Raw genomic sequence first — 14,493 nt, 5'->3', positions numbered from 1 at the left:
TGGACTTGTTTTCATTTTCTTCAGCTTCAGTTTGAATTTGCATATAAGTAATTGATGGTCTGTTTAACAGTCTGCCTCTTGCCTTGTTTTCACTGATGATATGTAGCTTTTCCATCATCTCTTTTCACAGATGTAGTCAATTTGATTTCTATGTATTCCATCTGGTGTGGTCCATGCATATAGGCACTCTTATGCTATCTAAAGAAGGTATTTGAAATGAACATATCATTGATTTTACAGAATTCCATCATGAGTTCTCCAGCATCATTTCCATCACCAAGACCATATTTTCCATCTACTGATCCTTCCTCTTTGCTCCCAACCTTTGCATTCCAATCACAGTAATGTTCAATACATCTTGATTGCATGTTTGATTGATTTCAGATTGAAGAAGTTGGTAGAATCCTTCTATTTCATCCTCACTGGCTTTATTGGTTTGTGCATAAGTTTGAACAATAGTGTTGTTAACTAGACGTCCCTGTAGGCACATGGATATTATCCTATCATAGTGTTGTACTTCATGACTGATCTGGATATGTTCTTTTTGACAATGAATGCAACACTTTGGGATGACTCAAACTGGTGTCTTTGGCTGTACATTTGTTTCCAAAGAGAGAATTGGAAGTAGGGGATGTGAGCTCAGTGCAGACCCAGCTAACTTAACTATAAAGTGATGTAACACAATGTAAGAGGAGACTTGAATGCTGTGGGAGCAAGATGAGTACAATTCCCATCTTCCTATTGTGAACTAAGTAAACAGAAAGGGAAAATAAGAGATGGAATCGCAGTTTAAAGAGCTACTCTCTAAGAGAAATCTTTTCTCATCTCTGGGCTTCTGAATGGCTGATCGAAGATTACTTAAGTCATTAATTCAATTTTCTTATTTTGAGTACTCCTACAAGGAGTCCTGGTGTGGCGCTGTGGGTTAATGTGCCATACTGTAAAACCATTTGAACTGTAATGTTGGCGGTTCAAGCTCACTAGCTGCTCCTCGGAAACCCTATACATGGTCACTATGAGTCAGAATCGACTCTATGGCACTTAACAACAACAACATATGTGTGTGTTTTTTCTTTGGCATTGAGTATTTCATGCCACTTAGGCTATGCTTTAAGTAGAAACACTGTGGAAATTTGCCAGTAAAATAGTGCCTTTGCAAATGGTAAGAACTGTCTTCAGGCCTACACAGACACCCTTTAAAAGGAAAACTTACCACCCACAAAACCCCATGTGCGTAGCCTGGGGCGATATCAGGATCCATCTGCAAGTTCCCCTTGATATTTGAGAAAAGCTCTTTATTGGAAATTTCACTTTAATAATTAGGCATGGCTGTGACAACAAATGGAGTCCTGGTGTGGTACTGTGGGTAATGCACTGGACTGCAAATTCGGTTTGAACTGCAAGGTTGGAAGTTCAGGCTCACCAGCCACTCCTCGGAATCTCTATAAGGGTAATTATGGGTTGGAACTTAATTGATGGTACTTAACAACAGCAACAACAACCTTGCCTACAAATGGAGTCCTGGTATGTCACTGTAGGATAAACACTGGACCACAAGGTCAGTTTGAACCACAAAGTTGGTAGTTTAAACCCACCAACACACTACTCAGAAGCCCTAGACAGAGTCACTATAGTTCCAACTCTGAGTTGGAAACAACTAGATGGCACTTAACAACAACAAATGCCTCCAGAAAGTTGTGTGTCTTGGTACTAACAGTCAAAGTGCTTTTTGTGTTACCAGGAATCATGGACCTATGACAGATGCTTATGTATACAGGAGTCACTGCATGTGACTATGGGTGTGGTCACCTTCCAGCACACTGGGTTGATCCAGGGATTCATCAACCCCATTCTTCCAAACATAATGAGGTTATCTTCTTAAAAAGCAAGTTGCTGACATTCACCAAACCCTAGAATTTTGTTGTTGGCCATAAATATGGAAACCAGTCCCAATCTCTCATTTCACAGATGAGGAATCCAAGACCTTAAGAGAAAAAGGATTTACTCAAGACTGTTGTTGTTGTTATTAGGTGCCATTGAGCTGGCCCCCAACTCATGACAACCCCATATAAATGGAACAAAATCTTGCCCAGACCTGTGCAATCCCCATGATCAGTGTGAATCCGACTGTTAATGCCCATAGGGTTTTCATTGGCTGATTTTGGGGAGTAGAAAGTCCAGCCTTTTTTTCTAGCTCATTGTGATCTGGAAACCCCACTAAAACCAGTCCAGAATCACAGCAGCATGCAAGCTTCCACAGACTACTGGTGGCTATGCAGGAAGTGCATAGGCTGAGAATCAAAAACAGGTCACCTTCATAGATGTGGAGAGTTCTGCCTTTGCACCACCACTACTGCCTCAATGAAATACCATACTACTCATTAGTAGTGGAATCAACTCAAACTATAGGTAGATTGACTCCCAGGCCAGTCTTCTTTCACAAAGTCACAAAACCCCCTGCTTTTGAGCATTTTTAAGCATCATCATGGGCCTGCTAGATAAAGAGCATTGTAGGAAGTTTATCTATGCATGCCCGACTTTCTCAATGTCATGGTTACTGTGAGGTTCAAGGTCACAGATGTTAAAACATAATGAACAGAAAGATGTCTCTTTGATTTCAGAGATAATAGAATTACAATAAGGTAACTGAAACATATGCATACAGAGCACAGCCCAGTCATAATAAACACTCTTAAATTCCACTATTGCATTCAGCATTGCATAGTGTCTATTATATGCAAGCATTGTGCTAGATACTGAGGATTTAATATAGATCCAGCCTATATTCTGGAAGGAGAGATTGAAAAATAACTTAATAATTATTATAGATTGTGATGGATGTTTGTTGTTGTTAGGTGCCATTGAGTTGATTCCAACTCATAGTAACCCTATATGTATAATAGAATGAAACACTGCCCAGTCCTACACATCTCACAATTGTTGTTATGTTTGAGCCCATTGTTGCTGCCTCTGTGTCAATTGTTGAAAACAATTAAGTGGAGGTTCTACCTTTCCCTGTATCCTCTGGAGCTAGGTTCCCTTTTGAAAGCTTGTAAGCCAGTCACTTCTTGCCTTTGTAGTCAATATCTAAGTTCCCCCTCCCTGTCAAGCCTGTGTACCAAGGGTGTGGCAGTGATCCTCAATGTAGAGATTTGTCCCATCCTTTGTCATACTGCATCCACAAGCATAGGTCAGGATTGTCCACTTATAGTGGGTTACTCCTTTCCCCCATTCCTGTTGTTTCTTCCTCTAGTCATGTTCTGATCCTCCAGCCATTGATGCTAGGTCAAACGGGTACTGTCTGCAAGTGTGGGTGTTCTTGTGTATCCCCCCTCTCTTTATATTAGCTGGAAGCTTTGGACTCAGTTTTAGTCCTTTAGGGCCATGTCTATGGAGCACAGCACCACTCCGACAAACCTACAACCATCATGTGTCAGAACCAACTGGGAGACAACTGATGGGCTTTGTTTGTTGGTATTGGGACATTTTAGTGAAAATGATGAATAGGGAAGGGGTCAAATACATTTGGAGCTGAGACTGAGATGGCATGACTGAAGTTTTAGGAGGGAAGCCAAGGAGTTTTGTCACAAAAGTGGAGGGAGCGTTTCCAGGAGAGACTACCCGTGTTGACGACTGCTGAAAGAGCAAGGAAGATGAAGACACAGAAGTGTCTCATCAACTGCTCAACATGGCAGTCACTGGTGGCCTTGATGGGAGCTGTTTCAGAGGCATTATGTATACAGATGCCAACATCTACTGAGTAAAGAGGTGGGAGGTGAGAAAGTAGAGATAGAATATATAGATAAGTCTTAGGGATGTTTTGCTATAAATAGAGTTTTCTGGCTCATTTGTTTACAGATGAAAGATATCAGGGCATGTTTGATGAAGATGAAAATAATCCAGTAGAAGAGGAAAAGTTAATGATGCAAGATTGAGTGAGAACTAAGGGGGCTAAGGAGTCAATTCTTCCAGTAGACATGATAGTAAGTGGGGGAATTGGGCTTTAAAAAAAATTATTAAAAAATCTACCATTCTAACCATTTTACATGTATAATTTAGGAGCATTAGTTCCTTTTACAGAGTCCCGGTGTGGCACTGAAGGATAAGCATTGGGCTGTTAACTACAATTAACAGGCTTCTGAGGCTGCTCTCAGAAACCCTAAACAGGGTTGCTATGAGTCAAAATTGACTTTTAGCTCTTAAAAAAATTCTACAAATAACCCAATTTAAAAATGGACAGAGGACAGGATCAGACACTTGACCAAGGAAGACATTCAGGCATTCAACAAACATATAAAGAAATGTCCATGATCATTAGCCATTGTTGTTATTAAGTGTTATTGAGTCGGTTCCAACTCATAGGACCCTGTATAGAATTTCCAAGGAGCAGCTGGTGAGTTTGAACCGCCACCTTTACAGTTTAAATCTTCTTTGCAGTCCACTTCTTATCCGACAGCACCACACTAGGACTCCATTAGCCCTTGTTGTTGTTGTTGTGAAGTACCATCGAGTCGATTCCTGTATAGGGTTTCCAAGGAGCAGCTGGTGAGCTTGAACCACCAACCTTGCAGTTCAAACGGCTTTGCAGTCTGGCGCATTAATCCATAGCACCACACCAGGACTCCCCATTAGCCCTTAGAGAAATGCAAATCAAAGCAAAAATGAGATACCATTTTTAATAGCAAAGTTCATAAAAATAGAAAACAACAAATGCTAGTGAGGGTGTGGAGAGACTGGCCCCCTCCTACATTGCTGGTGGAACTGTAAAATGGTTCAACCACTGTGGAAAATATATAACACTTCCTCAGAAAGCTGGAAATAGAAATACCCTATGACCCAGCAATCTCTCTACTTAGCATATATCCTCAAGAAAAGAGAACTATAACCTTAATAGATATATGCACATGTTGTCAGGAGGGCCCTGTTGCTGAAGAAGGATATCATGTTTGGTAAGGTGGAGGGTCAGAGAAAAAGAGGAAGACCTCTAGCAAGATGGATTTGTAAAATGGCAGCATCAATGGACTCAAGCATGGTAACAATTGTGAGTTAGCCCAAGACTGGGCAGTGTGTCATTCTGTTGTGCATAGGGTTGTTATGAGTTGGTACCATCTTGATGGCATCTAACAACAACATCTTCTCTATAGCACTATTTACAATAACAAAAAGATGGAGACAGCCTAAATGCCCATCAATGGAAGAATGGATAAACAAATTTTGGTACATACACACAGTGGAATACTATACAATGGTGAAGAATAACAATTAATCTGCAAAACAGCTCATGACATGGATGAACCTGGAGAACATTATGCTGAGTGAAATTAATCATTCACAATAGAACAAATATTGCATGAGACCACTAATGTGAAAACTTAAGAAAAGGTTTTCATGCTAAAAGAAACATTTGTTGTTGGTTACCAGGGATTGGAGTGAAGGGAAAGTAATTAAAAGACTAGAGGTTAGACACATGTTAACTTGAGTGATGGGAAAAACAATTTACAAGAAGAGAGACGTTGTCAGAAAATGATGAAGGCAGGTGAAGACACAGGGAGATATGCAAAGGCTAAAGGGGATAGAGGTAAATAGTTGTATAGATACAACCTTGGAACAACAGTGTTCTGCAAGTTCATATATGGACAGATCCACAGACTAAATTGGGTATGGGAGGAAGAGTGGGAGTAGATACACAAATATACAAGGGTTTGAAAGAGGATATTTGTACATGAATATTTATCTTGGCAGCAAACACACCTATTAGTTTAATAGAGCAAAATGATTTAAGAAAATATATCTTAGATACAATCAAACAACTTAAGGCAATGAGTTGCTGGGACTGAGGGCTCAGGATCATAATCTCAGGGGACACCATGGTCAGTTGGCATAGCATAATCCACAAAGACAATGTTCTACATCCTACTTTGGTGAGTAGCATCTGGGATCCTAAAAGTTCATGAGCAACCATCTAAGGTGCAAGTATTTGTTGCACAGAAAAAAGAAGAGTGGTGAGAACTGACGATGCTTGGAATCAATTAGTCAGCAGACTACTGGAACATGTGAACATCAGTCTCCATGACTCTGAAACCAGAAGAACTAGATGATGCTCAACTACACCTCCCAACTGCCCTGAAAGAGATCACATTAGAAGGTACTGGAAAGAGTGGGAGAAAATAAGGAACAAAAATTTAAATTATTAAAAAAAAAAAAAAAAAAAAAAAAAGAAGACTAGGATTACTAGCCAGAAAGACGCTGGAGGGTCTGGTCCCAAGACTATAGCCCTGGACCACCTGTCAGGTCTGGAAAGGTACTCACCCTCATGGCTCAATTTTCAGCTAAGTAGTAGATAGGTATATGGGGGGCCAATCACACCAGTAAGGTATGCATGCCATGGAATGGGCAATCATTTAAAATCAAAAGCGCAGCATGGACCCATGGACAAAGTTGAGAAGGGATGGGAAAATGGGTGGAATGGAAATAGGATTCACAGGGAAGAAGTTGGATAACTGCGTTGCATGGAGGGGATTGCAATCATTGAGCTGTAACAAAGTGTAGCATTTATTGAAGGTAAAACTGATAAAACATTTTTTTTTAAAGTCTTTTATAGTTTTGCACAGTCACCACTGCTATTTCCAAAACTTTTCATAACACTAAACAGAAACTTTGTAACCACTAAACAGTAACTTCCCCTTCTCCCAACCCCAAGACCTTGGTACTTACTACCTAATCTACATTCTCTTTCTATGAATTAGCCTATTTTGGGTATCTCATATAAGTGGAATCATGAACTATTTCTACTTTTCTGTCTGGCATATTTCACTAAGCAAAATTGTTTTCAAGGCTGATCTTATGTGGTAGCATGAATCAGAATTTTACTTGTCTTTATGACTGAACAGTCCAGTGTCTTGTATATATCACATTTCATGTATTCATTCATCTGTTGGTAGACATTTGGATTATTTTCACCTCTTAGTTATGTGAATAATGCTGCAGTATACAAATATCTATTTGAATTTCAGCTTTCAGTTTTTTGGGACATTTAGCTAGGATTGGAACATGTGGTAGTTGTCTATTTAACTTTTTGAGGAATTATCAATCTGTCCTTTGAGATATTATCATTTGCAATTTGTGTTTTTTCATTTTAAAATGTGTGTACTGAAGAGTGTTTGTAGGAAGGCAACACTTGATTTTTCATTAAAAAAAGTTACGTTTCTTCATTGCTGTAAAATAAAGGTAATGTAAGGGGCCACAGAGGTACAAGCATCTTTCTACTGGAATTCTTTGGTAGTATAACACTGTGCAGTCATCTCTGCATTGTTAGAATAAATAAGAAAAGCCTCTTCTATGCTTCTTTTCAAAAGGTGATGAGTAACAGAAGATGGCATGAAAAAGCCATTTTTTCCCTTTCATTCCGTAGTATTGGAGTCAGTATTTTTACCATCTCAGGCTACAAGTTTGTTTACTTTATCCACTTTAATAATCTCTGTCACCGCTCTGAATTCAACATCATTCAAAACAAAGGTCCACACATTATCACAGAATCTGTACATATTTAGAGAGGCCCTAAAATTGACTCTGTTCCTAACCCTCTGAGCCAGTGCTGAATTTATAGCCTTATCAATCTGAAGTAGAACTTGAAGTTGGGTAGTGAGCTGTTGAGACTGTATGAGCTCATCTAGGCTCTCCTGAAGACTGTTTCCCAAAGTGGGATTTCTGTATAACTGATAGGCCATGGCATAGGTGAAAGAAATTGTTTTCTTATTCAGGCTTGCATTGATATCCTGTGGGGAAGGTGCTTCCTACCGTGGCCACCGTGGACTGGATAGAAGCCTAAAAGGAGATGCTCATTTCCAATTTTGATATCATCTAAATTTTTGATTTTTTTCTTTTGTTGTTCATTCTTTTGATATCATATTAAAAACCAATGCCGAATACAAGGTCCTGAAGAATCACCTCTATGTTTTATACTAAAAAGTGTTTAGTTTTAGGTCATTGATCCATTTTGAGTTAATTTTCGCATTTGATAAAACTGTATTCTTTTGCATTTGGAAATCCAACAGTCTCAGGAATTGGCTTTTGATAGAAGCAGTGAAGCTCCTTCCATGTAACAATTAGAAAGAGGGAGAGAAAACATTCTATCTACAGTGTGTAGATAGAATGTTGGGAATCTGGTACCATTCAATGACTCTTGCTCCTTCAGTGAAGTTGAAAGTAAGATCAATGAGAACAAGTAAGAAATTTGAAGAAAGAAGGCATGAAATAGGAATCTTGGATACTCAAGATTATTAGGAAAGTATTTTAGAGCAGTACAGTGAACTCATTTGAATTTGTGAACATGAATCTAAACTGAAATAAGTTTGTCAAATGGGGAAATGTTATTTTCCCCATAATCCAGCTACCTAGATGCTAACCTTGAGAAATTGTATCATTGGGTCCACAAAAATTTAGGTTTTGTTAGTCAAATAGGTCTTTCTGAAGGAGGGGACAGGGCAGGAGAGTTGAGGGGAGTTGCAAGGGGATGATTAAAATGAGAGCTCAGTGAGTTCAAATACACTGTAAATGAATTCAAATAACAAAAGTGTTAGAGTGTAGAATGTTTGCTGAGGCAAAGATCTAGGGAAGAGAGTGGCTGAGGTAAAGTGGAAGAAAAGATTGTTGGTGGTGAGGAGGCCAAGGAACTGGGAGGCCTAGGAGTTAGAAAAGGTCATCCACATAAATGTTAAAGTTACCAAAAAGGATAACATGAGGTAAAGAAAACTAAGTACCAGAAGCTTAAATTTCCAGTGAATGAGGGATTGCCCAGAAGTTCATTGGAGTTTGCAGCCTTAGACTTGAAATATCCACTGTCGTGAAGGACACATTGAAGACTCTCAGTACACACTGTAGGGTTTAACATTTAGGCCTGTGCTCTCAGCTGTTTGTCCTCTTTCTTCCTCCTCAACTAATGCATATCACTAAGCCATTACTGATAATCTGAACATTATTAACTGCCATGCAGCCCCTCACTTCTTAAAATACAAGACATCACTTCGTTCTTCCCCATAGCTGACCTCCAAGGAAGAAATTAAACATGTCCAGAATTTATCACCTTTAAGCATTTATTGGCCTGTAATGATTTATCTAGAAATTAGTAGGTAAAATATAATTTAGGTAGGAGTTATTGCCACCTATTTTTGATGGAATACCGGACCTATAGGTTCATAATATTTCTGCAGTTAGAGTGGTGGTGGTAGTTTTGTCTCTTGAGCCAGGTCTGATTCGTAGTGACCCTGTATAGGTTTCTGAGGCTGTAAATCTTTACGTGAGCAGAAAAGCTCATCTTTCTACTGAGAAGCAACTGGTAAATTTAAACTGCTGACCTTGCAGTTATCGGCCCAGCTTGTCATCCTTTACACTACTAGGGCTACTTAGTTATTGTAGCAGGTACCATTTCTCTGATATAGGTATTGGAAGAAAAAATGAACTTAGTTTTTCATTACCCTGATAACATATTTGTCTTAATGGAAACAAGACAGACCTCAGTACTCATATTGGTGAAAGGGAATGTTCATCTATTGCCACAGCTGCAATGTAGGAGGAACTGATACAGAAAGAGAGAGAAAAACCTCATTAGCAAGTTTCAAAAGCTAGTGCTTGTAGACAAACACAAATAGTGTACTTTGCTATTGCCTCTTTCACTCATAGTCAGGCAAAATAAAGCCAGACAGAAAGAAAGTTTAGCTCAATCTTGGACTAACTGCAGAGGTTTGCCTGCACTTTCAAAGACAGAAGTAAAAGTATAGAAGAGTAGAAGATTTGGTTTGTAACAGCCCATCTCTGACTTGTATTTGAGCAGAGGTGGCAGTCTTTCACCATAAAGATGACCAGTCTTAACGGAGGTCAAGCTGAAATACAGATGTTTACCACAGCCATGGGAGATACTGTATCTAAAAACACAGCCTTAGCTAATAAAAATTAGTGTGTGGTTATTTCTCTTAACCATATATATTCTTAAGATCTACAAGTTATGTAGCTAGGCATTTTTGTCATTTTTCCTCACAGCAAGAATACCAGCAAAAGGAATTTAGTTACAAACAATCATGCTTCATATGAAAACACATTACAGAGTTTTAGCAGGAATATTTCACTCCACAGTTGACAAGTATAGTTTTGGCTTTGCTGTATACTTCGATAATTCAAACAATGAAACCAAGTCCTGGGGTGGTACTGTGGGGTAATGTGCTGGACTACCAAGTCGATTTAAACTTTGATCAAGATCAGTGGTTCAAACTCATCAGTCACTCTTCAGAAACCCTATAAAGAGTTGCTATGGGTAGGAACAGACTCAATAGCACTTAACAACAACAACAGCATCATTCAGGTATTTTGATGCTACTAATGCATAATACATTAATACATCATGGACTCTTGGTGTGGCGCTGCAGGTTAAGTACTGGACTGCGAACCACAAGATCTGCAGTTCAAATCTACCAGCTGCTCATCAGAAACCTTATACAGGGTCGCTATGAGTCAGATCCGACTTGACGGCACTTAAAAACAACAATACATTTATTAGTGTGTTTGGTTACTAACTGAAAGGGTGAAAGTTTGCGTCCTCTCAGAGGTACCTCAGAAGAAAGGTCTGACAATCTGTTTCTGGAAAAGCAGCCATTGGAAATTCTGTGGAGCATGGTTCTACTCGGACACACATGGGGATGCTATGAGTCATCATCAACTCAAAATGTGTTTTTTTAACCACATTTGCGGAATGACTCATTTTATTATGAAAGGATATATTTCTCTTCTCACCTACCCCCTAAAAAGTACCAATGCAAAATTAGGGGAGAATAAGGGATATTAAAAGGGAAGGTGTATTCCTCCCAAGTGTCAGATTCAGAAGCATCAGCCTGGCTTCTTATATGGTATTAATTTCCTGCCCTCATTCTGTTGGAATGTATCATCCTGGGTCATTTGAAATTGAAAATCAAGTCATGTTTCTTCAGTCAGCTCTAGGAAACTTTGAAAGAAAGGGTGGTGGTGAGCTTTCTTTTTATGAAAATTTCCTAAAATTAACTAAGCCTAGAAGAAACAGGGTGTTGATACTCAGACTTTGGGATTTTAATCCCAAAGATCATTTATTCCCTTCCCTCCCCATGATGGTTAGGTACCTGCCTCCATGTCTTAGATATCTGTTGCTATATAACAAATTACCCCCAAACATAGCAGCTTAAGAGAACATGTTTATTATCTTATAGTTTGTTGTTGTTGTTGTTAAGTGTCGTCAAGTCGGTTCCGACCCATCGTGACCCTGTACAGGGTTTCTGAGGAGTGGCTGGTGAGCTTGAACCGCCAAATTTGCGGTTCAAACGACTTTGCAGTCCAGCACATTAACCCACAGCACCACACCAGGACTCCATCATAATTTGTGGGGGGCTGGAATTCAGGCACAAGTTATCTGGGAGCCGCTGATACTCACGGTCTCTCACAGACTCTGAACAAGGGATCAGGCAGAGCTTCAGTCATCATGAGATTCAACTGAAAGAAACCTTCCAAGCTCACTCAGTTGATTTTCAAAGGGATTTCATTTCATTGACCTTTTGACCACTGCAGAACCTGTATGCAGACCAAGAGGCAGTTGTCCAAACAGAACTCGGGGATACTGGTGGTAGTGGTGGTGGTTGTGTGCCAACAAGTTGGTTCTGACTCATAGTGACCCTATATAGGGCTTCTGAGGTTGTAAATCTTTACAGACGCAGAAAGGTTCATCTTTCTTCCAAGGACTGGCTGGTAAATTTGAATTACTGACCTTCCAGGTATCAACCCAGGTTATAATCCATTACACTACCAGGACTCCTACATGGCTTAAAATCAGAAAAGGTCTATGTCAGGATTGTACCCTTTCACAATATTTATTCAATATGTATGCTTAGCAGTATTTTGAAAAGCTAGACATTATAAAGAAGAACATGGAATCAGAATCAGGCTTAGAGGAATATTAATTAACAACCTGTAATATGCAGATGATACAACCTTGCTTGTTGAAAATAAGAGGACTTAAAGTACATGTTGATGAAGATCAAAGCCTTGGATTAAATCTCAACACAAATAAAACAAAACTACCCACAACTGGGTCAGTAAGTAACATCATGATAAATGGAGAAAAGATCAAGCATTTAATTTAAATTGGATCCACAATCAACACCCATGGAAGCAACAGTCAAGAAGAAATCAAATGACATATTGCATTTGTCAAATGTGCTACAAAAGTCTTCTTTAATGTGCTAAAAAGCAAAGATGTCACTGAGAATTAAGGTGTGCTTGACCCAAGTCATGATATTTTCAGTCACCTCAAATGCATGCGAAACCTGGATAATTAATAAGGAAGGCCAAAGAAGAATTGATGCATTTGAATTATGGTGTTGGCAAAGAATACTGAATATACACGTGGACTGTCAGAAAAGCAAGCAGATTGTCTTGTAAGAATTATACTCAGAATGCCAGTTAGAAATGAGAATTGTGCGGCTTCGTCTCATATACTTTAGACATCTTATCATGAAGGACATGCTATCACTGGATACAAATATCCTGCTTGGTAAAGTAGAGGGTCAGCAATAAAGAGGAAGACACTCAATTAAATGGGTTGACACAGTGACTGCAACAATGGGCTTAAACATAGCAGCAATTGTGAGGATGACACAGGACTGGGCAGTGTTTAATTCAGTTGTACATACAGTCACTATGAATCAAAACTGACTCCACAGCTCCTAACAATAACAACATTAACACAGGGAATCCTCGATTTCTTGGGGAATGATTCATACACTAGCCACTGGCTTCACCAGAGCAAACAAATGAGAAGATCCAGAGAGAAAGAATAAGAGCAAGATAAATTTCACATCTCTTTCAACCTAGTCTTAGAAGTGACATTCCATCACTCTTGATATATTCTGTAGTTCCTTCAAGTGTGCAAACTGTTTCTGAGGTGCTCAGAAACCTCAGAAGAAAGGGCTGGTGATGCACTTCGGAGTGATCACAACCATCAAAAACCCTTTGTGATCACAACCATCAAAAACCCTGTGAAGCACACAGTACTTCTCTTAAGTATATGGGGTCACCTTGAGTCAGAATCAACCCCACGACAACTGATTTTGATTAGAAGCAAATCACTAGGTCCAGCACACACTCAAAGGGAAGGTATTGCACAGTATGTGAATTATGGAAGACAGGGGCCATTGAGAACCATTTCAGAAGCTACCTACCATACTTTCTTTCACATGTACTAAGTGCCTGCCTGCTCTTGTTAGTCCATAACATGACTGTTTCCCTAAACTCTCTAGTATGGTATATTCAACTCAGAATATAATACTCAGTCACTTTCTTAAAAAAATGTTACCCTTCCTTGCTCGAGAATTTCCAATGATTTCCCATTCCTTACCCGACAACATGTATTGCAGAATTCCATATCTGGAATGAATCAACCTTCCTGCCCTTCCTTCATCACTGCTTTACAGGCTAAATTTGTAGCCAAATTGGACTCTTACTAATCCTGTGCCCTCTCTACACTCTTTGTCCTCTCATGGTGTCCCCTTGACTGATAAAGCCTTCTCCACCATTTCAAGCTGCAAACATTCTGGACTTGCAACAAAAGCTTTTCCATGAACTTTCAAGGTGAAATGTATGTATGTATGTGTATAAATATATGATTATGTATCTTCCCTACTCTTCACTCCATCTATCAAAACAAAGTAAGACTCTTAAGATAATAACATCTTCCTTCTTTTTTATAATCCATGGCATTTAGTGTAGATTCTTGTATATATCCAGAGCTCAGTGAAACCTGGTACATTGAGATTTTGCTTTCCAAAATGCATTTACCAAGTTCTGGTTTTGGAGGTGGGACAAGCAGAGTCAGATAGGACAAGCTCCATGGGGGAGGTGCCAAAAATCCAGAGAAGGTGCTTTTCTGGAACTGCTGCAGAGCTCTGGATGTAGTATAAGATGCAGGGTGTCAGTTTCCCACACCCACTGGTGGAAAAATCACTGTATAAAGGAAAATACTGTGAATCTGGAAACAAATAGGACTCGGGACTCTGCCTGCAAGAGCCCTCCCGCCCTGGCTGTGTTCAGAGGACAGGGCCACAGCCAGACTGACACAGTAAACCTCGCAGGGACATTTGGAAAAAGAGGAGTGGGGGATTCTAGACATTTTTTGCTCCTCTTCCCTGCCATGCCCTCTCTGCCCAGCCCAGCAGTGGGCATGCTCCTTTAAAAGGGTCTAGCATTGAGCTCACTGTTTTCCCGTGGGAACTTGATCATTTACTCAGAATTCTATTGCCAGTCAAGTATGTGATCTTTCTGGGTCTCAGTTTTCTCATCAATAAAACCAGTATGACAGCATCTGATCTGGCTTCCTAAATGTGGTAAAAGCATTTTGTCTCCCTCTTTTCTTTTGTTAGGTTTGCCAGTGTTTGTCAATTTTATTAATCTTTCAAAGAACCAGCTTCTTGTCCTGTTGATTCT

The 14,493-nt window shown here is 39.5% G+C and overlaps 1 protein-coding gene and 1 pseudogene across 1 annotated transcript in view; one reads left to right on the top strand and one right to left on the bottom strand.

Moving 5' to 3' along the window:
• The window catches only part of ISM1 (isthmin 1, angiogenesis inhibitor), a 118,567-nt gene that overhangs the window by 31,427 nt on the left and 72,647 nt on the right, over window positions 1–14,493 (top strand). The window lies entirely within an intron of this gene.
• LOC102818781 lies at window positions 7,401–7,727 on the bottom strand (annotated as a pseudogene).

Source organism: Chrysochloris asiatica, unplaced genomic scaffold (assembly GCF_000296735.1).
Source record: "Chrysochloris asiatica unplaced genomic scaffold, ChrAsi1.0 scaffold00080, whole genome shotgun sequence".
Classification (NCBI taxonomy): Eukaryota; Metazoa; Chordata; class Mammalia; order Afrosoricida; family Chrysochloridae; genus Chrysochloris; species Chrysochloris asiatica.
Note: the sequence above shows the minus strand (reverse complement) of the source record. Positions and strands in the feature narration are given on the sequence as shown.